This window comes from Helianthus annuus, chromosome 10 (assembly GCF_002127325.2).
Source record: "Helianthus annuus cultivar XRQ/B chromosome 10, HanXRQr2.0-SUNRISE, whole genome shotgun sequence".
NCBI classification, from domain to species: domain Eukaryota; kingdom Viridiplantae; phylum Streptophyta; class Magnoliopsida; order Asterales; family Asteraceae; genus Helianthus; species Helianthus annuus.
This window is the reverse complement of record NC_035442.2, coordinates 155,811,258-155,834,966: the sequence shown is the minus strand read 5'-3', so window position 1 is coordinate 155,834,966 and position 23,709 is coordinate 155,811,258. Positions and strand designations below refer to the sequence as shown.

Genomic DNA, 23,709 nt, shown 5'->3' with positions numbered 1-23,709 from the left:
AAAATTTGATTGGGGCCCTAAGCAGCAAGATTCCTTTGATATTCTAAAACAAAAGCTGAGCAACGCTCCTGTGCTGACACTACCGGAAGGTACCGAGGAGTTCGTAGTTTACTGCGACGCATCACACATTGGCATGGGGTGTGTGCTCATGCAGAAAGGCAAAGTCATTGCCTATGCTTCGAGACAGTTAAAGGTGCACGAGAAGAACTACACCACCCATGACTTGGAGCTGGGTGCCGTTGTGTTCGCACTAAAACTGTGGAGGCATTACCTGTATGGTATCAAGTTTGTGATCTATTCGGATCACAAGAGCCTTCAACATCTGTTTAATCAGAAGGAGCTAAATATGAGGCAACGCCGTTGGATGGAAACTTTGAATGATTATGATTGTGAAATCAGATATCATCCCGGCAAGGCGAATGTAGTCGCTGATGCCTTAAGTAGGAAGGAGAGGGTGAAACCCATCCGAATCAATGCCAAGAGCATTGAAGTCAAGAATAATTTGATTGGAAGGGTGTTAGCTGCACAGAGAGAAGCTGTGTTGGAAGCTAACTATCCTAAAGAGAAGTTAGGAGTAACTGAGGAGCAGTTAACTCTTAGCAAGGACGGAATTCTACGTTTGAATGGACGAATATGGGTTCCGATTTATGGAGGACTACAAGATGTTATCCTCCAGGAAGCCCATAGTTCCAAGTATTCTGTTCACCCGGGAGCTGATAAAATGTATCAGGATCTAAAGGCAAATTATTGGTGGATAGGCTTGAAAAAGTCTGTAGCCGCTTATGTAGCAAAATGCTTAACTTGTGCGCAAGTCAAAGCTAAGCATCAAAAGCCATCTGGCTTGCTACAACAGCCTGAGCTTCCCGAATGGAAGTGGGAATGCGTAACTATGGATTTTATTACCAAGTTACCCAAGACAAGGAAAGGAAATGACACAATATGGGTTATCGTTGATAGACTGACTAAGTCAGCGCATTTCTTACCCATCAAGGAGACTTATAGCTCCGATATGTTAGCCCAGTTATACGTTGATAAGATTGTAGCCCTGCATGGCATACCTGTGTCTATTATCTCTGACCGGGATACTAGATACACGTCGCACTTCTGGAAAAGTTTCCAGCAATCTTTGGGCACACGATTGAATTTTAGTACGGCTTACCATCCTCAGACAGACGGTCAGAGTGAGCGTACTATTCAAACGTTGGAAGACATGCTACGTGCATGTGCTATCGATTTGGGTGGTAGTTGGGATAAGAACCTACCACTAATCGAATTCTCCTACAACAATAGCTACCATACCAGCATTAAGACTGCGCCTTTCGAGGCATTATACGCTAGAAAGTGTAGATCGCCTGTTTGTTGGGCGGAAGTTGGAGACGTCCAGTTATCAGGACCAGAGATAGTCTTCGAGACGACTGACGTGATGTCGTGGTCACTATCAAATTTAATCCCCAAAACAACTATAGATAGTGGTAAGAGGGTATCGAACTCAGGGAGTATGTGGAAAGTGTGTCGATTGTATAGCTTTGCACTTAAACTACAATTAATCTAATTTGCAGAAAAATAAAGATCAATGGTTTGGATTGTTGTTTTAGAAAACTAAATTAAAAACTAATTTCAAATCAAATGTTGGTTGTAAAACAGATTAGGAGAGAACAATGACCATCTTAGGTTTCAGTTTCTTTAAACAATTGTGTGTAATTCCAACTAGAAAGAGTTACATAGACATAACTCGTGTATAGATAATTGAAGTGATAAAAGGGAACAAAGTACTCGGATTATATAAACGCGAGGTTGTTTCCCGATGACCAATTAATCCATAACCAACCCTAACCCTTCCCGTGATATCTCGATTGCCAACGGCACCAAGAACGTACGATTAAGACTAGAAATTGCAATATCGATTAACAAGTTACAAGCAATTAAACATACACCATGATATTCAAGCAATGCAAGTTATCATTCTAGAAATTCAGAAATAAACACACAAAAGTTCAAGAGAAACCTTCACCTAAGATGATCACCGAAAAGTTTAGCCGGACATAGTTTGGTGAATCATCATACCAACAAATCTAATGTTCATAGGAATCATAAACACAAACCGAATGTTAGCAAATGTTCACAACCAAGCAAGATCACCAAAATCGCCCCTAACAAGCTCCCAAAAACGTCCAATGATGAGAATACTTGAAAAGACATCATAAAACTGCTTAAATGAGGCAGTTACACTTTGGATCGCAGCCGCCACCGTAAATTACGGCTCCACCGTAATTTACGGTGGACTTGATTTGTTTACGGTGGCAAGAGACAGATTTACGGTGGCCACCAATTGATTCTCAGGTCCACAATAAATTACGGTGAGACCGTAATTTACGGTAGTGACCTGAATGTTCTTCTTTGTTTCATCTCTTGTTCCACGCTCGACCCGTTCATCTCCAAACCCTCCAAAGCTGCATTTGATCCATCTTTTTCGAACCGCACCTGAAACATAGGCAACAGTAGTTATCTAATTCAAGATAATTACACAATTAAGTGAAGGATTATTTCGTCTTTTAACATGATTAAGGGTTGTCCAACGGACCACCCGTCACATCCCCACACTTAACCATTGCTTGTCCCAAGCAACTCATCAAATCAATTTCAAAACAAGTGATCAAATTAACCCAAGCAAAACATGCAATCTTTTTACTAACCCCTTTTTAACACCCAACCAATGCACCCCTCTCTAAATCTCTCCTCTCGGCTACAAGTGAAAACTAGCAAAGATAAGCTAGACACACACACTAGGCAAACGGGTGGTTGCACAATCATAGGCTTGTACCTAAATCGATCATTCTCCTAAAATGTGTCAAACATAAATGCAAATCAAAGGGACTTTCAAGGTTGTAACACGACTGGGTGTATGGGTAAGAAATGGAATATATATGAAGTAGCGAAAATTCGACCCGGTCTTTTTATTACACAAATAACCAAAATAACAACTACCAAACTAGCTACTAAATACAAGGCAACAAACATCCTTTCTTTTCATTTTTCATATATTTTTTTTTCTTTTTTTTTTTTAACAAGCACCATGCAATAAAGCATCACATGTCTACGTTACATTACTACAACTACTACTAAAGCTAAAAGACCGGGTCAAATTGGGCAAATTTTTAGGTAAGTGACTAGGGGTAACAATTGATAGGCTTTTAGGCACAAAATTGGGCAACTAAATGACCAAACCCCCACCCCTCTCACTACCATGCTCATATATATACTTATGAGGTCCAACCCCCCAAATCCCACACTCACTCACACCACGACGAGGCTACCTAAATGCCCTTATCCTTTTTGCATTCATGTCTAACTAAGGACTCAAATCGCATTCAAGCACAAGTTCTAATGCACCCCCACCCGTAGCCACTCTCATCAAAGACAATCATTATTTATGTACAAGTGTGGCTACAACTCTCACCAAGAATGAAAAAGGTATCAAGGGTTGCCGGTGCACCAACTTGGGGTTAATCTAGGGTGTTCAAATTTTCACATCGTTTCGCTTGACTCAAAATTTTTCAAAATCTTTAAAATTTCCCCCCATCCCCACACTTGGGATACATTGACCCCAATGTATGGTTTTGGAGGCTTTGACCACTACAATTCTTTCCAACATCAACAAAAGCTTCTTCACTCAAACCACAAATTTCTTTTTGTATTTTTTCATTTTATATTTTTTTTTATTTTTTTTTAACACATGACACCACCAACAAGCACCAACCCAACAAAACAACACAATCATACACCACCCAACCGCCCAACCATAATCAAAATAAAACCACAAATATGTACAAATTATACAAAAGAGAGAATACCACCTGATTAATAGTAGCGCGGTCCTGGAGGTCCAAAAATGGATGACATCATGTCATTCCATTCTCCGAATCCAAACGCGCCGCTGCTACTCCCTCCTTGTTGTTGGGCTCCCTCTTGCTGCCTCGGGTCAAGCCATTGAGAATGGTGAAGTGGTGGAGTCGGATATGAAATGCTACCATCATAAGGCGGTAACGAGGCATAATCCACATGTTGTGGATCCTCAACAACCGGCCTTCCGGCATGCCAATCTGCATGCATCCTCCTCGCTTGATCGTCATGATATCTATTATTCGTTTCCACCTCTCGGGAATACACCAATGTGCGGTTCCACGACTCTTTGCGATCAAAGCTATGTTTTAACGACCGCTCTATACTTGCACTATTCCTCGTGTTTTGATCATACAACGTCCTCTCCGACCCCGACCATGTATCAAAAATAGATGCCGGAGGACGTTGACTTTCAATCACTTCTTGCATTGTACCATTATAAGCCCAACCCGGCTCATAAGATTGTTGCGCATAATCGTAAAACATACCACCGTAACCTCCACCATGACCCCCTTGACCCACATTCAAGTTCACCCCACCTTGCGGTTGCTCCTCATAATCTTCATCCCCACTTGGGATCTCTGCTTCACTTTCGGGTTCATCCTCTTCACCCGGTAACAAATCTCTCGCATTCGCCTTAAGAGCTCTCCACCTTTGGCCTTCCGACTTTAACTTGTGATAACGCTCCATCTGAGTATACGTCCAAACACTCCCCAACTTATCCAACGTAAAAGGCTGGTGCCTTTTTGTTGCTCCCCGATCTTCAGATGTTATCGCCTTCTGTTGTTTCATCAATCCCGTAATTATTCGACAATACGGGACGATGTCTCTTCCATACTTATTCCGGCAGATCCATAAGTGGTTCATGATAAGATAACGTATCGGGAAACGTGGAGCCCCATGCATTAACGAATAAAGAACGGGTACCTCCGGAAACCTCACCTGCTCTTTGTCTCCCCTTCTTGGAATGACATTGAGAAGACAGATTGTATGCAACAATTTAGCTTCTATCTTCAAATTCTTCCGGTATAGAATACCACTGTATTTACCGGGTAAAAATATTGCTGCCAACATATCATTCCATCGAACATGTTTCTCCGGTTTAAGCAAGAGGTCATCGAGAGTGGGAACCATGTAATCACGAGCCGGGAGACTATCATACTTCCCGAGCTTCTTTAACGTGTCAAATGACATCTCCACCGGTACCCCGTGCACCTCACCAATCAACTTCATCTGTGACGGCTTGTTGAAATTGTGACATTTCAAGGTCGCCATCCATTCTTGTATCTCGGTCATAAATAAGTTGCTTTTGTCTTTATCGAAACATTTAAGCGCCAATTCCCATCCTAACGCCCGAAACTTATCAAACACCCCAAACTATTGGAACTCCACTTCCCGAACCTCTCGTTCACAAATGAAGGCCGCTGCCTTGTTCTTCAACTTATTCATGCAGTCATGGTAAAGTGTCGGTTGCCACTCCTCTGCTTGATCATCTAATGGACCCGAATTCCACAACGGCTTATCACTTGGATCCAATTCCATTTCTTCTTCGCTCTCACTTTCGCTTTCACTTATACGACCCATATATTGCCTTTTTCGCGGTTGTTGTTCCTTTTGTTTGCCTTTCCCTTTTGATGATGATGAACTCGATCCCGCTTGTTCTTTCGTCTTAGCCATTTCCTACACACATTAGACAATCAACAAAAGCAAACACAAAATTAGGCTCCTTCCTCCTAAACATCCCCACACTTGCTTGTTACTATGGTTGTAGATGCTAGTGAACTACAATGTATAAGTTTTTCAAAATTTTGGGCATGGTGTCTCTACAATGTAGAAATCCCCAAAAAGTTCACTACTTTACTAAACATCCTAAATCTACAACCATATTCATGTTCAAGAACAATTGGCAAGTAACACTATGAACAAGCAAGTGGGTATGAACAAACATCACAATAACCTCAATCTTCACAATGCACCATCAAAATACACAAATTAAACTTCCATACCTTGATTTGAAGATGAACAAGTGCTTATGAAACAAAAACTCCAAAAACCCCCAAAAAATTTCGAACTAGGGTTTAGAATTCGGACCCTAAAACTGCGTTTTCTCTTAAGTTTCTTGGCAAAATCAGAATCTACGTGAAAAATTAGTCAAGATAGACTCCGATTTCACTCAGTTTGGTCAAGAATTGAAGGAGTTATGGAGGTTTGAAGGTTGGGGAAGAAGATGGCTTATGGGGCTTGAGAGAGATGAAGATGGATGGTGATAGAGGGAGTAAGATTGTGTGGCCAGGGTATACTCACGTGACATGCTTTTGTGTTTTTATTATATTTTTTTTATATATACATACGGAACCCAGAACGACGGATCAACATATTCACAAAAATTGTGTGCCGTAAATTACGGTCATACCGTAATTTACGGTATGATCTGAACATGAGCCCCCACCGTAAAACAGGAGACCTATACCGTAAAACTCAACAATTTTCATAACTCACCGTAAATTACGGTATGACCGTAATTTACGGTGAAACCTGAACATGAATTCTTACCGTAAATCAGTAGAGTTTTACCGTAAAGACCAACCATATTTCCTTTCCTTTCCACCGTAAATTACGGTAAAACCGTAAATTACGGTGGATACTGGGCGATCCTGATTCGTGCAAAATGCTGTTTTAAGGTATCATTTTTTATGTTTTTCAATTTTTTCGATTTTTTTATGGTTTTTAAATTTTTTTTTAAAAACGTGTAAAATCACCCTACCCCCTCAAAAATCCCGTGTTGTCCTCAACACAATGTTAGAGTAATTCGTGACCCGAACGTCCCCACACTTGTTTGAAACACGGATTTCGAAGAAATACGGCAATTGTGCAAATTATACAAAACAAACAAAACAAAATACAACTATGTACACTACCAAACCTGGGCCTCTCATGGTTGTTCCTCATCAACCGGGCGCAAGATGTAACCCGCTTTGTCAAGCTCCAAGTTGTTGATGTCATTCCCCTCCAAGTATGGCTTCAAGCGGTGACCGTTCACCGTTTGTTGTTTCAATGTTTGCTCGTCTTGGATGTCTACATCACCAAATCTCCCAACTCTCCGAATGACGTACGGACCCATCCATTTGCTTTTAAGCTTGCCCGCGAACATCTTCAATCTTGAGTTATACAACCAAACTTTTTGCCCCACTTCAAACGTTTTCTTTCTCAATTTCGCATCATGCACTTTCTTGAGTTTATCTTTATAGGCCAATGCACATTCGTACGCCTCATCCCGAATCTCTTCTATCTCGCTCAATTGCAACTTTCTCAACTTACCCGCCTCATCATAATCCGCGTTAACCGTCTTAATCGCCCAATGTGCCCGATGCGCCAACTCCATTGGCAAGTGACAACCCTTACCATACACCATCCGGTAAGGCGTTGTGCCAATAGGAGTCTTGTAGGCCGTTCGGTATGCCCACAATGCATCGTCTAACTTGCTCGACCAATCCTTTCTATCCGTTCTTACCGTCTTCATGAGAATCTCTTTGATTTGACGGTTGGACACTTCGACTTGTCCACTTGTTTGCGGATGGTAAGGTGTGGCAACTCGGTGGTTTACGCTATACCTTTTCAATAATTTCCCGAAATTGAAGTTCTTGAAATGCAAACCACCATCACTTATAATAACCCGCGGGATTCCAAAGCGAGAAAAGATGTTGGATTGAACAAATTTACAAACAACCGAATGGTCGTTCGTTCGTGTTGCAATAGCTTCAATCCATTTCGAGACATAATCCACCGCTACCAAAATGTATAAGAAGCCATTCGAATTCGGGAAGGGACCCATAAAATCTATACCCCATACATCAAATATCTCAACAACCAAGATTGGTTGTAATGGCATCTCATCCCTCTTCGATATACTACCCATCTTTTGGCAATTTATACAATTTCTAGCAAATTCACACGCATCCTTGAAAATGGTGGGCCAATAAAACCCACATGAAAGAACCCGATAACCTGTTTTATGCCCACTAAAGTGACCCCCACATGCGGACGAATGGGCATGGGTCAAAATTTCCAACACTTCCGTTTCGGGCACACACCTTCGTATAACTTGATCCGGTCCAATCTTGAAGAGATCCGGTTCATCCCAAATGTATTGCTTTACTTGGACCATGAATTGTTGTCGACGCTTTTTGGTCCAATGACTTGGGATGGCACCCGTGGCTAAATAATTGACATAATGAGCATACCACGGTGCAACGAAAGTGGAAACGGCTAAAAGTTGCTCATCGGGGAAACTTTCATTAATTTCACTCACATCATCGGTCCCTTCCACCGGAATCCGAGACAAGTGATCCGCTACTACATTCTCACTTCCCTTTTTGTCTCAGATTTCTAGATCGAATTCTTGTAACAATAATACCCACCGAATCAAACGAGGCTTCGCGTCCTTTTTCTCCATCAAGTACCGGACCGCACTATGATCCGAATAAACCACCACTTTGCTCCCCCAAATATACGAGCGAAACTTATCCAAAGCATACACCACCGCTAGTAATTCCTTCTCGGTTGTGGTGTAGTTAAGTTGTGCTTCGGATAAAGTTTTACTCGCATAGTAAATCACCACCGGCTTTCTATCAACCCGTTGACCCAAAAACTGCACCAATAGTGGTGTCGCTTGCATCACACATTATCTCGAACGGCTTTGACCAATCCGGTGGTTGCAAAATAGGAGCTTTGACCAAGTGTTCCTTCAAAACAGTGAAAGCTTGCATACACTCGTTAGTAAAATCAAATGGGACATCTTTTAATAACAAGTTGCATAAGGGTTTGGTGATAACACTAAAACCCTTAATGAAACGTCTATAAAAACCCGCGTGTCCCAAGAATGACCTTACCCCCTTAACATTTTTCGGAGGTGGCAAAGATGATATTACCCGTATTTTTGCCTTATCCACCTCCATCCCCCTTTCAGAAATCACATGACCCAACACAATGCCCTCTTGCACCATGAAATGACTTTTCTCCCAACTTAGCACTAAATTTTTCTCAACACATCTTTTTAACACTTTTTGTAATTCATTGAGACAAGCATCAAAACTAGTGCCAAAAATGGAGAAGTCATCCATAAATACTTCGAGCGACTCTCCAACCATGTCCGAGAAAATACTCATCATACATCGTTGGAAGGTTGCCGGAGCATTGCACAAGCCAAATGGCATTCGCCTAAAGGCAAAAGTGCCATATGGACAAGTGAAGGTGGTCTTGTGTTGGTCATCCGGGTGTATGGCGATTTGGTTGTAACCCGAATACCCGTCTAAAAAACAATAGTATTTTTGACCTGATAGCTTTTCAATAATTTGATCAATGAATGGTAGCGGGAAATGATCCTTAGAAGTGGCGGCATTCAATTTCCGGTAGTCAATACACACACGCCACCCGGTAACCGGTCGGGTGGCAATTTGTTCACCACTTTCATCCTTGACTACTTGAATGCCGGCCTTCTTAGGCACAATTTGGGTGGGACTCACCCAAGCACTATCCGAAATCGGATAAATAATTCCCGCATCCAACCATTTAATTACCTCTTTCTTAACTACCTCCCGTAGGTTCGGATTCAATCGCCTTTGAGCCTCTCGTGTCGGCTTTGCATCTTCAGTGGTAATGATCTTATGCATGACAATGGATGGACTAATTCCTTTGAGGTCGGCAATCGTCCATCCAATAGCTCCCTTGTTCTCTTTTAAAACCTCCAACAATGCTTGCTCTTGTGCCAATTCCAAATTAGAGGCAATAATGACCGGTAAAGTGTCATTATCCCCTAAAAACACATACTTCAAGTGGCTAGGCAAGTCTTTGAGCTCCAACTTTGGCGGTTCCTCCAATGATGGTTTCGTACCCGAATCAATCTCCACCGGTAGACCTTCAAACTGGTGGGTCCATGGCGGTCTACCTTCTTTCAACGCCATCGCATCTTGCTTTTCCTCTTCAACCCGGAGTGCATAAGCATGTACCTGTTCAGAAAAATCACACAGGCAAATATCCAAACCATCCTCCTCATACTCATGCGGGTTGCATCCGTCAACTATATCTGCCATGAAACACTCATCAACACCATTAGCATTAGAATTGTTAGTAAAAACATTCAAACGCATTTTTCTATTTCAAAAAGCCATATCAACTGTACCAAATCTACAATCAATAATAGCATGTGCGGTGCTTAAAAACGGTCGACCCAAAATTATATTTTGTTGTTTCTTAGGGTCCGCCGATGAGTAATCCAAGACTAAAAAGTCAACCGGGTAATAAAACTCATCAATTTTCACAATTACATTTTGAACCATACCCCGAGGTAACTTATGAGACAAATCGGCCAAAACAACCGTTGTCTCCACCCTTGCTAACGGACCAAAGTCATATTGGTCATATAAGCCCCCCGGTAAAATGCTAACTCCGGCTCCAAGATCTAGCAACGCCTTAGCCATTTGAAAATTACCAACTTGTATATTAATCAATGGCGTGCCCGGATCTTGGAGCTTAGGAGGAAGCTCCCCATTCAAAACCGCACTCACTTGTCCGGTTAAATCCACCCGCTTAGGCACTTTCTTTTTGTTTTGCCTTTTTTGTGTACATAATTCTTTTAAGAATTTTGCATAAGCGGGGACTTGTTTTATTGCATCGAGAAGTGGAAGATTTATTTTCACTTGTTTAAACATGTCCCACATCTCCTCTTTTTGAGGGCCTCTCGACACAATAAAATTTTTCTTTCCCGGGTCAAGTAAGGCCGATGGAAACGGGACTTGACTCGGTTCACCCTCAACTTTTTCATTCTTTTCGTTTTCACCCAAACCCGGTTTTTTAACAATTGTTTCTTTTGGTTTAACCGGTGAAACTTCATCATCACTTTCATTACCCGTGACATCCTCAACTACCCCCTCAACCAATTCGGGTGACAAATTGGCTTTGAACTCTTTTCCACTTCTCAAAACACTAACATGATTAATATTAACATTACCTCGTGACGAACCATGTGAAGGGTTTACCTTAGTGTCGCTTGGAAGTTGACCCTTACCTTTCTTCAATTCCGCCACATCGGTTGCTAATTGACCCATTTGGGTTGTTAGTGATTGGATGCTTTTGTCACGAACCTCATCCTTTTGCATTCGCACTTCATCAAGTTGGTTCCGTTTTTGCATCTCCATTTGCATACTCTTTAGCATCTCCATCATCTCGTTTCCACCCGAAGACCCCCCTTGTTCTTGACCCGTTTGATATTGTTTTTGATAGCCTTGGTTATTTCCGCCTCGGTATCCACCTTGGTTATTGTAAGATTGGCGTGAACCAAAGTTACCTTGGCTACCTTGAAAGTTCGGGTTGGCTTGATTTGAAGGGTTCCCATACCGAAAATTCGGGTGATTCCTCAACCCGGGGTGGTAGGTGTTAGAGTTCATGTTATTGTAATTCCTACCACCTCCTCCTTGACCTTGGCCTTGAACCGCATGGACTTCTTCGTATTGCCCTTCCAACATCCCTTGGCAATTTTCAGCCGCATGACCTATTTCATTACACAAAGCACAAACATCATAAATCTGGTTAGTGGTTTGAACATTACCATCATCTATGGCGTGCACTTGAGGTCGGGCAATGGCCGGTCGGGCTCTTCTTGAGGCTTGAGCTTTCCTCTTTGATGTAGTTGCCATGCTTTCCAAGAACTCCCAATCATCGTTCTCATAATTTGTTCCAAAAGTCCCACCGGTAATAGACATCAAATCAGGTGCATCTTCGGCACTCAACCCCTCGTGAAAGGCATTCATCAACTCCCACAATTCAATTCCATGGTGAGGGCAATTCTTTATCATCATATTGAAGCGTTCAAAAGCCTCGTGAAACATCTCACTATGTTGTTGTTGGAAGCTTCTCAACCCCTTTCGTGCATCGTTAGTCTTTTGGGCGGTGTAAAACTCATCCAAGAAAGTTTGTTGCATCTCCCCCCATGTATATATGGATGCCGAAGGTAACGTGTAAAACCATTTCTTCGCCTTATCTTCCAAAGAAAATTGGAATAATACCAATTTGATATCATCGGCCGAAAACCCTTGACTCCCAAGAGTGTTGCAAATCGAGTCATAAGCCTCTAAATGAAAATAAGGCTCCTCCGTTGCCAACCCCTTGTACTTTGGTAAACTTTGCAAAGAGTTGGTTCTTACTTCAAATGTTCGCCCTTGATCATTATGAGGAATGACTACCGGTGAAGGGTTTTGAGTGATTACCGGCCGAAAATGTGCTTCGATGCCCCTCACATTTTCCCTAAGGTGTCTCCTTGGTACACCATACCTACCTCTTGGAATAATAGGACCATTTGGCCTTGGTACTTGCCCTTGTGGTTCGATCGGTTGTTGAAACTGTTGTTGTCGCATCGGTGGGCGTTGAGGTGGTCTTTGAAATTGTGGTTGTACATGTTGTGGCCGGACTTGTTGCAATGGAATAGGTTGTTGCATTGGTGGCCCTTGTGGTCTCGGCCGAATGTGTTGTGGCATAAGTTGTTGTTGTGGCATTCCACCAACACTTGTCATCCCTTGAGGTTGACTTTGCACATATCCAAAGTCTCCTTGATCACCATAACCTCCATAAAAATACCCATCCTCTTCATAACCCTCAAAATCTTCAAATCCTTCATCATAACCATCTCCTTGAATTCCTGAAGTTTGCCCAAATGGGATGGTCGAATACTGAAAACCCGATTGTTGTGGTCTAAAGGATGAAGTAGTATGCACAATGGTTGAATTTGGTGCAATTGTGAAAGCGGATGATGATTGACCCGTAGTTAGGGGAAAGAAGTGGGATAATGGTGGGATTGTGGTGGATGGGTTGTAGGTGATGGCGGGTTCAGCTTGAGTGGTAATTGGTTGGGTGACATTGGATGGTGTGAATTCGGCGGTGGTATTAGGTAATGTGGTGTTTGGTGATGGTTGGGTGGAAGTAGGTATAAAGGATGAGGATGATTGACCCGTTGTAGGTGGAATTTAAGAATCAGCCATGATGTTTCTCGGTGTGATGGGTGAAATGGGTGAACCAATGATCTTGTTTTCTCGTACTAAAACTCTGTTTTGTCTTAGCGTTCTTTCAATTTCCGGATCAAACGATAGCGGTGATGACCTGTGAGAGCCCCTAGTATGCATACACCTGAAGTACCTGCACACTAAAACACAACCAGCGTAAACCCGAAAATAACAAAACAAAACTATTAAACTAACACACGTTGCACACTACTCCCCGGCAACAGCGCCAAAATTTGACGTGATGTCGTGGTCACTATCAAATTTAATCCCCAAAACAACTATAGATAGTGGTAAGAGGGTATCGAACTCAGGGAGTATGTGGAAAGTGTGTCGATTGTATAGCTTTGCACTGAAACTACAATTAATCTAATTTGCAGAAAAATAAAGATCAATGGTTTGGATTGTTGTTTTAGAAAACTAAATTAAAAACTAATTTCAAATCAAATGTTGGTTGTAAAACAGATTAGGAGAGAACAATGACCATCTTAGGTTTCAGTTTCTTTAAACAATTGTGTGTAATTCCAACTAGAAAGAGTTACATAGACATAACTCGTGTATAGATAATTGAAGTGATAAAAGGAAACAAAGTACTCGGATTATATAAACGCGAGGTTGTTTCCCGATGACCAATTAATCCATAACCAACCCTAACCCTTCCCGTGATATCTCGATTGCCAACGGCACCAAGAACGTACGATTAAGACTAGAAATTGCAATATCGATTAACAAGTTACAAGCAATTAAACATACACCATGATATTCAAGCAATGCAAGTTATCATTCTAGAAATTCAGAAATAAACACACAAAAGTTCAAGAGAAACCTTCACCTAAGATGATCACCGAAAAGTTTAGCCGGACATAGTTTGGTGAATCATCATACCAACAAATCTAATGTTCATAGGAATCATAAACACAAACCGAATGTTAGTAAATGTTCACAACCAAGCAAGATCACCAAAATCGCCCCTAACAAGCTCCCAAAAACGTCCAATGATGAGAATACTTGAAAAGACATCATAAAACTGCTTAAATGAGGCAGTTACACTTTGGATCGCAGCCGCCACCGTAAATTACGGCTCCACCGTAATTTATGGTGGACTTGATTTGTTTACGGTGGCAAGAGACTGATTTACGGTGGCCACCAATTGATTCTCAGGTCCACCGTAAATTACGGTGAGACCGTAATTTACGGTAGTGACCTGAATGTTCTTCTTTGTTTCATCTCTTGTTCCACGCTCGACCCGTTCATCTCCAAACCCTCCAAAGCTGCATTTAATCCATCTTTTAACTCCCGAACCGCACCTGAAACATAGGCAACAGTAGTTATCTAATTCAAGATAATTACACAATTAAGTGAAGGATTATTTCGTCTTTTAACATGATTAAGGGTTGTCCAACGGACCACCCGTCAACGACGGACAAGATTGTCCAGATTCGAGACCGTCTCAAAGCTGCCCGAGATAGGCAGAAAAGTTACGCAGATCCAAAGCGTAAAGATTTTCACTTCGAAGTAGGTGAAAAAGTGTTACTTAAAGTATCACCCTGGAAGGGGGTGATGCGTTTCGGTAAGAAAGGCAAACTAAGCCCGAGATACATAGGACCTTTCGAGGTTATCGAACGGGTCGGGTCAGTTGCCTATAAGCTAAACTTACCGGAGGAGCTCAATGGAATTCACAATGTGTTCCACATCTGCAATCTAAAGAAGTGCTTCGCTGATGAATCATTGGTGATCCCACACACAGATGTGCATATAGATGAGAGCTTGAAATTTGTGGAAAAACCTTTGTCGATTGAAGATCGACAGGTAAAGAAGCTTCGAAGGAAGCATGTGCCTATTGTTAAGGTCAAGTGGGATGCCCGTAGAGGCCCCGAATTCACGTGGGAGGTTGAAGCCACGATGAAAGAGAAATACCCTTATTTGTTTCAGTAAATCTCGGGTCAAGATTTATTTTAAGGGGGTGAGGATGTAACACCTCGAATTTTTGTGTCCAATAAATAAATGACACGTGTCAAGTACGACAAAAATAATATAAACCCGGATTTAATTAAGATATGCGGTAGGATTTTCGGATATGTCTACATGTTAATTTTATACCTCTGAGCGACTCCGCTATTATAAATCCCGAGACCCCAAGCAAATTTATAAGCACCTAATCTTAATCGGGTCATCATTAATATTAATAAAAAACATCCAAGTTAATAAAATGGGTTCTAAGAAAATAATGCAATGCAAATGATAAGACTTGAGCCCATCCTCTTTTGTAAACCCATATTGCATAATGGGGTAGACATCTGGGCAAGTATGGGTTAAAGGCAATCCATCAAAATTATTAATTTCAAGTTGACCATTCAAATCATGAAAGGTTAATTTTTTTTTTGCCACTGATGATCGCTTACGGACCGTAAGGGTCATGCCTTACGGACCGTAAGGGGGTGAAGGGGTAAAAGTGTTTCCGCCACAGGCTTACGGACCGCAAGGCCCAAGCCATACGGTCCGTAAACGATGCCCAGCGACAGAAAGTTGGTTGTTGGCTGTTTAAAGCGGTAAAACATTAATGTATGGATCTTCCAAAGATATGGGCGACCCCTAATCACTCCCTAACACTATAGGACACTTGTTGATGATCAAGGAGCATGGGTAGACTTGTTTGTCAACAATCTAGGGCCTTATGAGCTCTATATAAGGACCTCATTGCACAACAAGTCCTTCACACCCTTCTCTTGCATCTCTGATCATCTCTGGAGCTCAAGACTTCTATCTAAGCTTCACATTTCGTGCATAGAACTTCTGTAAGTTGGTTCAACCCTTTATGGTTTAGTTTTGCTTAGTTTTAGCTTAAAAGTCAAACCGTCGTAATTAACGGTTGACATAACGGTTAATCACAAATGGTCCAGTGATTGACCAAATCAAAAGTAGTTATAAGTTGGTATTCATGTGGGCTTTAAACCCTTAAAAGGGTTCCCCCTGATCACCATTCTAACTAGTTCAAATGACGAGTCAAACATGCTTAGAAAAAGTCAACAGAAGTACTATTTTGCGATTTACGCATAATATGTAATGTAGATGATAAGTAACCTGTTTAAACACTCATAAAACATGATAATAAGTATATTAACAAGTCTAAGCTTGTTTGATCCGGCCATTTACTATATTGACGCGGTTCGGAGCCGAAGGTCGCAAAACTTTGACTTTTGCTTTGACTTCAGTTCTGACCCGTTTTAGGGTAATGTAGATATGCCTTAGGACTCTCTTAGGACCAGGTTACATGATGGTATAACCCTCTGTGACCGGTTCGTCGTTTGTCCAAGTCTTTTACACCTTTCCGTTAAGTGCTTAAAAGTTGACCGTAACGCCCTTTCCAAATTAAAACGAGAATTTCGGACATGTGAAAGGACCATAACCTTGGTTACTGAATTCTAAGCATGTCCCTAAAGTTTCACGTCAATCCGAGGTCTAGAATAGAAGTTATGCTAAATAGCGCAATTAAAGAAAACTTTTGTAATAAACGGCGCAATTAGCATAACGCATATCTAAACCAAGATTTCGACACCAAACCTTTTACACACTGATGTAAAATAATATTTTGGGATTTTTAAAGATTTTTAATTTTTTTTGACCTGCTCATAACCTACGGTTATGGCATCGGTTCGGTAAATACCGAATATGCCCTTTTTGACCATAACTTGAGTTCTACAAGGTCTTTTGACCCGATTCCAGTTGCTACTGATTTTAATTAATAAATAAAGTATTTGAGACTTTATAAACTGTTCGGGAAACTCAGATTTCCTGTAGAACTCAGAAAGCTCTTTAAAAGCCTTTAAAATGACCGAAAAACCCCTACGGGGCGTATAATGAACTTAAACTCGTTACGGGCAATACGGAAGGTATCCTACTGATACCACAACCTCTTTAAAAGCATATTGACTTAGGAAATGAGTGTAGGACTCCTTCGGTTACCCGTTGCGCCTTTTGCGCGCCCGGTTCGGCTTATGTAACTAGTTTACATAAATTAGCCGAAACGGGTCAAACCACATTGTTTTGACCCCAAAATCCAGAGTATGATTATTATACCCATATAAAACAAGTCTTCAAACTTGTTGGGTTAAAATCACACTCTATTCACGGTTTTCGCCTTTCACGCGATTAAACCGTAACTATCCTTTGAAACCGACCGGTCTAAGCTACGGCAAATATAAAGACCCGTTAGGATTCTAATAGGTTATTTTTAAACCTTCGTTCCAGAATAGGAGACCAGTAAAAGCTATCTGTGATTTATTCAATTAAGGATTATACTTGCAAAGGTAAATACTTTTAACTTATTTTCCGTTATACGGGCTTGGGTTACGGTATCTAAAATACCGCTTGGTCGGGCAATTGACCCCAACTCATTTGTAGTTGGGTATTACAATGTGACCCGTTTGAAAACTTGTTTTGTTGGCTTGACGCCTTTGGGGGCTTAATGACCATGTCCCGGATATCCTTGGCAGCATTTACGAATGGCCACGACCTTGACATCCCGGTGTAGGCGTACACCCGGCATTATGTCTATAATTATAAAAGTGTAGCCGTTGGTTACCCGCCACGGTTTTATACTATGTGGTGTGTCTATTAAACTTTAACCCGATACGACTCGGGCGACCGAACGCATAGTAACATGTAATTCTTTACAAGATTTAATTATAAATTATCCCAAGTTATAAAGAGTTTATGCCTTGAGCATTTAAACCAATTTCATTAAACATTTTTACAAAAGTGTCAGTTGAACGTATTTACCAGTGTAAACTGACGTATTTTCCCCAAAAAGACTAAATGCAGGTACTAGGCGTAATTGGCTGGGATTTCTCCTTAGCATCACTAGAAGTCTCGCAAGCTTAAGATGCCTGAACTCTGTTGAACAATACTTTTGTTATTTCTATTTGATCCCCTGTGGATTATTATTTCAACAATGGTGATACATTTATATTACACTTAAAAGTTGAAATATATTATCTTTATGCTTCCGCTGTGCATTCTTATATTGTGTGGTTTGACTATAATGTTGCCAAATACGTCACGGTAATCCCCCACCGGGCCCACCGGTGAGACACGTGGAAATCGGGGTGTGACACTTAGTTATTATTTCATATGTTTTACGTTTCGGTCTAAGTTATTCGCATTAACACGCCGCAAGTTTAGTGTTGATGGCTCCGCCTCAACGTTGAGATGCTTAATACCAGGGCCGGCCCTGGGGGTGGGCGGGGAGGACCACCGGCCAGGGCCCGATATTTCAGAGGGCACGTTTTTTTAGAAAAAACCCGATATGTATAAAGTTTCTTTTTTAATAGGGTATACCTATACAAACACCAATATAGGCCCACTTACAAAACTATTCTTATGCTTAGAATAGTTACTAGCCCATTGGTATTAGGTTTAGACCTTTATTGAGCCCAATACCCAATTTCGTTAACGCCCAAGGGCACGTTTTTTGGAACTCGAACAGGGTACACGAATTCTTAGGACCGGCACTGCTTAATACTATTTCAAATAAAAAGACAAGAAAAAATAAGTAAGAAAGAAACGAGTCTATAGGGGATTCTCTCGTAATTGTAATTATTACATGGGTAATGGGTATTATTGAATATATCCTCTCCTGTTTTTGGCCATCGTTTTACATCTGAATTTACAACCTAAAGTGGTAGTACAATTTTCCGTTGACCAAGCATTGTACTGACTCCCTTCCTGTTCAGAGATGAGAATATCCAACATTTGGTCTGATTGAACTTTCAGTATTTTAATATTAGTTAATATAGTTTGAATATTTAAAAATATGAATAAGGATCATTTGTATTTTTGTAACTTAGCTAATACGTAAATTCGAAAATAAAAATGTATTTTTATACACTTTAGAAGATAAAATACACATCAACTTATAAAAAAAAAAAAAAAAAAAAACCCTGATTTGTACCAGTGTAAGCTCAAAAATTTCGAGTTACCGAGTTTACCAACTGAGTTTGATGAACTCAACAACAACTCGTATAGCTATAACAATTTTTACGAATTTAATTTGCACATACTTAATGTTGAATCATGCCATGTTCATTTAGGAATATCGGTAATATCAAACAAACTTTGTAACAATTTAATTTTTTTTAACAAGCTAACAATTTTCACCCCTATTCCATCTTTGATTAGTTTTGAACTTCTGCCTCCCCCAAAAGGGTATCTTTATTTATGAATATTGGTAATATCGAACAAACTTTGTAACAATATAATTAAAGAACCAATTACTACATCTCAAATGAATACCACTGAGTAATGAGTAATTGGTGGTGCTTTTTTTAATGTTTTTTTTTTTTTTTTTTTTTTTGCAAACTATTGGTAGGGTTTTATTTTAATTGGTTTTATCGATGTAATGTTTTTTGAGATTGTGTTATGAGTAGTATGTACAATTAACCGAAACACTGACGTATATGAAAGAGAAATATTTGGTTTAGTGCCCCGCAACGCGGGCAGGGCAACACCTAATTTAATACAATTTAAATGTTACAATGCCAAATCAGCACCTTGACGCTTCACACTACAACAGTTTGGTCGTGAAAGGGCGTGACCAACCTCACGAGTGTAAGGGGTGGAACTGTGGAAGATGATGCAATCTCTTTTTTTTTTCTAATCGTAACAAATTCTTACCAACAATACATTTTTATTCATTCCTCCATGTGTCAATGAATACCCCACAAAGAAAAAATAAATACTCCTGCTACCTAAATCTTCACAACAAGGTAACATGTAACTAGCAATTGTATGTTTGTGCTTGCACAACTCTTATGTAATTAACTCTAATATTACTAATGGTATTTTATATTTCATGTATATAGAGAATTCTCGTTGTACCGTGCAAGGAAATTCCATTACTAATAATAAATTCCCAAAAAGAATAATGTTTGAAAAAAAATTAGTTTATAGCTAATAATGTTTGGAGACAACATAATCAACGTTTTATACAGAAATTTGATAAATTTAAGACCGGTATCTATACCCGATACCATCCTAATTTTAATTACTATATGATAAAAAAAGAAACACTGTTCATTGTGTTTCTTTTTTATCATATAGTAATAATTACTAATTAACCTTTACATCAATCATTTACCTCCATATGATTATTTCTTTTTCAACCTTTTAGTACACACCCCACCACATTTCAAAATTTCATAACACATCTTAGGTAAAATATGGTATATGAAAGCCTCGTGCCTACCTGGCAACACTTGTGTTTTCAGATTCCATCCAACCACAAAACACAATCTAAGCTTAAATAGGTTAACAAGTAATAATGTTTATTAAGGTTAATAGGTAGAGGCGTCTTTGAGAATTCACATACCCTGTTCGAGCTTGAAAAAATGTGTCATTTCGTAATGTTTTATTATTATTTAAAAAATCAAATTAGCATTGAGCTCAATAAACCTAATGCCAAGTGGGTTAAATTCTAAACCACAAAATATGATTTGTAAATGAGCCTACATTGGAATTGATATGTGTTTACTATTTAAAAAAAAATAACGTACATATATATATATATATATATATATATCGGATTTTTTTCTAAAAATTGCGTGCCTCTCGAAATCACGGGCCTTGTGCGGAGGTTCTCCCCGCACACCATCAAAGTCGCCATTGTTAATAGGTCAATCTGTTTTTAATTGGTCACATTTAGTGTTCGAATAAAACTATCTAGTAAACATGTTATATTAATGAACCAAAACAAATTATTTTCATGAATCTTATTAAAATGGATATCCATATGTAATACACACGAAAAAAATATACAATTTGTTGTTTACCAATTAAAATTTAAATGTAGTGTTTCTATGTTTTCTACCTTCTTGGTGAATCTCGTTTTATTAAATAAAATTTGGCGTTCAGAAAAAAGCTAAAATCGAAATTATAGTTTTGGACAAGTGATGAATTAATATGGTATTTCATATTTGAATGCGCGTTGACAAATTGACTTTTGAAACGTGTAGTGTGAAAAGTGAAAAGGGGGCAGTCAATGTCCGAAATACATATAAGGCTAGTGGGTATGGAGAGTCTTATCCCCAAGAGGATGAGCCATCACGTCAGCGCCACGTAGGCTTGGCTTGGAGGGGATGGACCTACGGGGGTGGGGGATGAGCCCCTTTATGTATATATATGTATGTATGTATAGGTTATTGTGAGAGAAAGGAGGCCCGTCTCCTCCGGCTGTGGGGAGCCGCTTTTGCCGAGCCGAGCCCAGGGGGCGGTGTGGGGGACCGGCGCCGGGCCTCAGCCGGCCCCCATACCCTTTAGTCTAAAGCATAATTATCTTACGTATATGGTTCAATCACTTTAGTGTATTTGAGTTATTCTCTAGCCAATAATATTATGTCATGTCAAATCTTCATTTCACTCCCCATTTTATACTCAATCACTAGGTATGTTTCAATCACTTTAGGGTGTTTGAGTTATATATTTTTTATTCTAGAAATTATAAATTATGTATAAATAAATAAAATATATTTTAAACTAAATAAAAGTACTTTTAATTAAAAAAAACACATTACATACTTAAAACTAGAAAATTAAACTATAATAAACCTAATATTTAGAAATTGCATGACCAATTATATTTTTTTGCGATATCTCGTTTCCGCGCTAGAATAAACGGCAACATCTCGGGTGAACATGGTCGTGTGGCTTAGTAAATGTCTCCAAATCCCGATCATACAAAAGTTGTTTCACCGCCTCGCGTTGTTCCGCCACTAAGGCTATGGTGTCTTCCTCGTGTTTCTTTCTTATATTCGTCAACTCTATCGCCTGTGCTTTTTTTTCTTCTTTCATAAGAGTGTATTGCGCGAGCTTCTGGGTCAAAGTCGTTTTGCTATCGGTTGTTGATGTTGCGGGCCTCTTTTCTTTCTTTTTTTGTCTTGTTGGTGAGGGGTCTACGTTTATGTCCGGTATATCACTATTGAACTCAGTTCCCGATGTACCCGTATTGTAGTTATCCGAATCGGACGACTTTCTTTTTTGTCCTGAACTTCCACTATCTTCACCCAACAATGGTACCGGTACCCATTTGTCATGTTTACGAACAACCTCCCATGCCTCAATATGTTGAAACCCACTCGGATATTTTGATTTGAAATCAGTTAAAACCCTATTCACGACGTCGACGTCGCCACACCCACTACCACGAATACGATCCTACATAGATAACAAATATAAAGTAAAAAATAATTAAACAAAAACAATGTTATGGAAAATATTTTTTAAATGTTCAAAAAAAATGTTACCGCTTGTTGCCAAAGACCGTTGAAGTAGTTTATCTTAGTTAACATAGGCATCCATTTTGAACGTACATGATGAACTGTTCGAGTACTTCCGCTGACCGTTTCGTTGTAATGGTCGAGAACTTTTTTCCAAAAACTATCCCATTTTTGTTGGTTTCTTTTTATCTTGTTTAAAGAACAATGAACCCATGCCTTGGCTAAGGCCTCTTCTTGTTTTTTCGTCCAACTTTGACGCTCCGCCTTGACTCCCTTTTGTTTCGGCTCACTTGCTTCACCAATATCATCGTCTTCATCCTCATATTCTTCTTCGTCCTCGCCACTATCTACATCAAAATGTTGTGTTTCGGGGACAACCTCTAAATCTTGGTCTTCATCGTAGATAGGAAGTGGGCGCTCGACATTCTCTCTTGGTGATTGAATTGGTGGGGTCCTAAATGCAAATGGATCGAACTCGGTTGTGAAGCTTGGGTGTGAAAATATTTGTGGTGGAAAATTAGATTGGGTGCTATAAAAAGTCGGTTGTAAAGTTTGGGGGTAAAAAATTGAGGTTGAGAGGTTGGTGAATATCCGTAGGAGGTTTGAACCGGTGCACTCGGACCTCTAAAATCACCTTGTCTCGTTTGCGAAACTTTTTTTCTTGAATCCGATCCTCGGTTAGCGGAACCTTTTTTCTTGGGTTCACCTTTGTTTTGTTATCCATGGTGTTTGTGGGTGTAGAAAGAGAGATGTTTTGAAAGAGTTGTGTGTTAAAATGATTAAAAATTGTGGGTTAAATAAAAAAAATTGGGTAACGGTCACATAGAGGGAAACGGTCAAAAAATAGTGGGTAACGGTCAAAAAATTGTTCACCTTTCATCAATCAATCTCGGTGACCATACACCAAAAAAAAGCTGTCACCGAACCCCGCATGTTCATCACCGATTTAGCGGAAATCATTCACCGATCGGTGAATGGCATCCCCGATTGACTTCACCGAACCATACGGACACCCCTTACCACTATGGGGTTTGTAGGGGCTTGGGTTAGGGGTGTTGCTTGACACATGGCAGGTGTGGGCTTCATCAGACCACACCAAAAAAGTGGGGTGTGGAAGGGTGTGGCCAGACCGGCGTTGTGGAAGGGGCTAGCCAAACGGTCATCAACACCCAGCCAACCATTGTCAGACACGTCACCCCAGGCCAGTGCCCCACGCCAACCAAGCAACACCAACCCAGGGTGGAGCACCCGGCGTTAAAGGGCCAAAACGTCCACACTCCAACGCCCACACCCACAAGTCTTATGTTGTTTATCTATGTTTATTATAATGTTCTATTAGGGGGGGGGGGGTTCCCCATATTTATTGGGTTTACTTCTGAATTGTTGAATATGCATTATGCCTAAAAGAAATGGATATGATCGGGTGGTTCCACTGATGACACGATAATGCTCCATTGGTCCTACGTGACACACTAAAAGTTATATATAGTAAG

General features: G+C 40.2%; 1 pseudogene; it reads right to left on the bottom strand.

The window, feature by feature from the left end:
- Positions 1-8,068: 8,068 nt before the first annotated feature.
- On the bottom strand, positions 8,069-22,940 carry LOC118482730 (annotated as a pseudogene).
- Between the last annotated feature and the right edge of the window lie 769 nt (positions 22,941-23,709).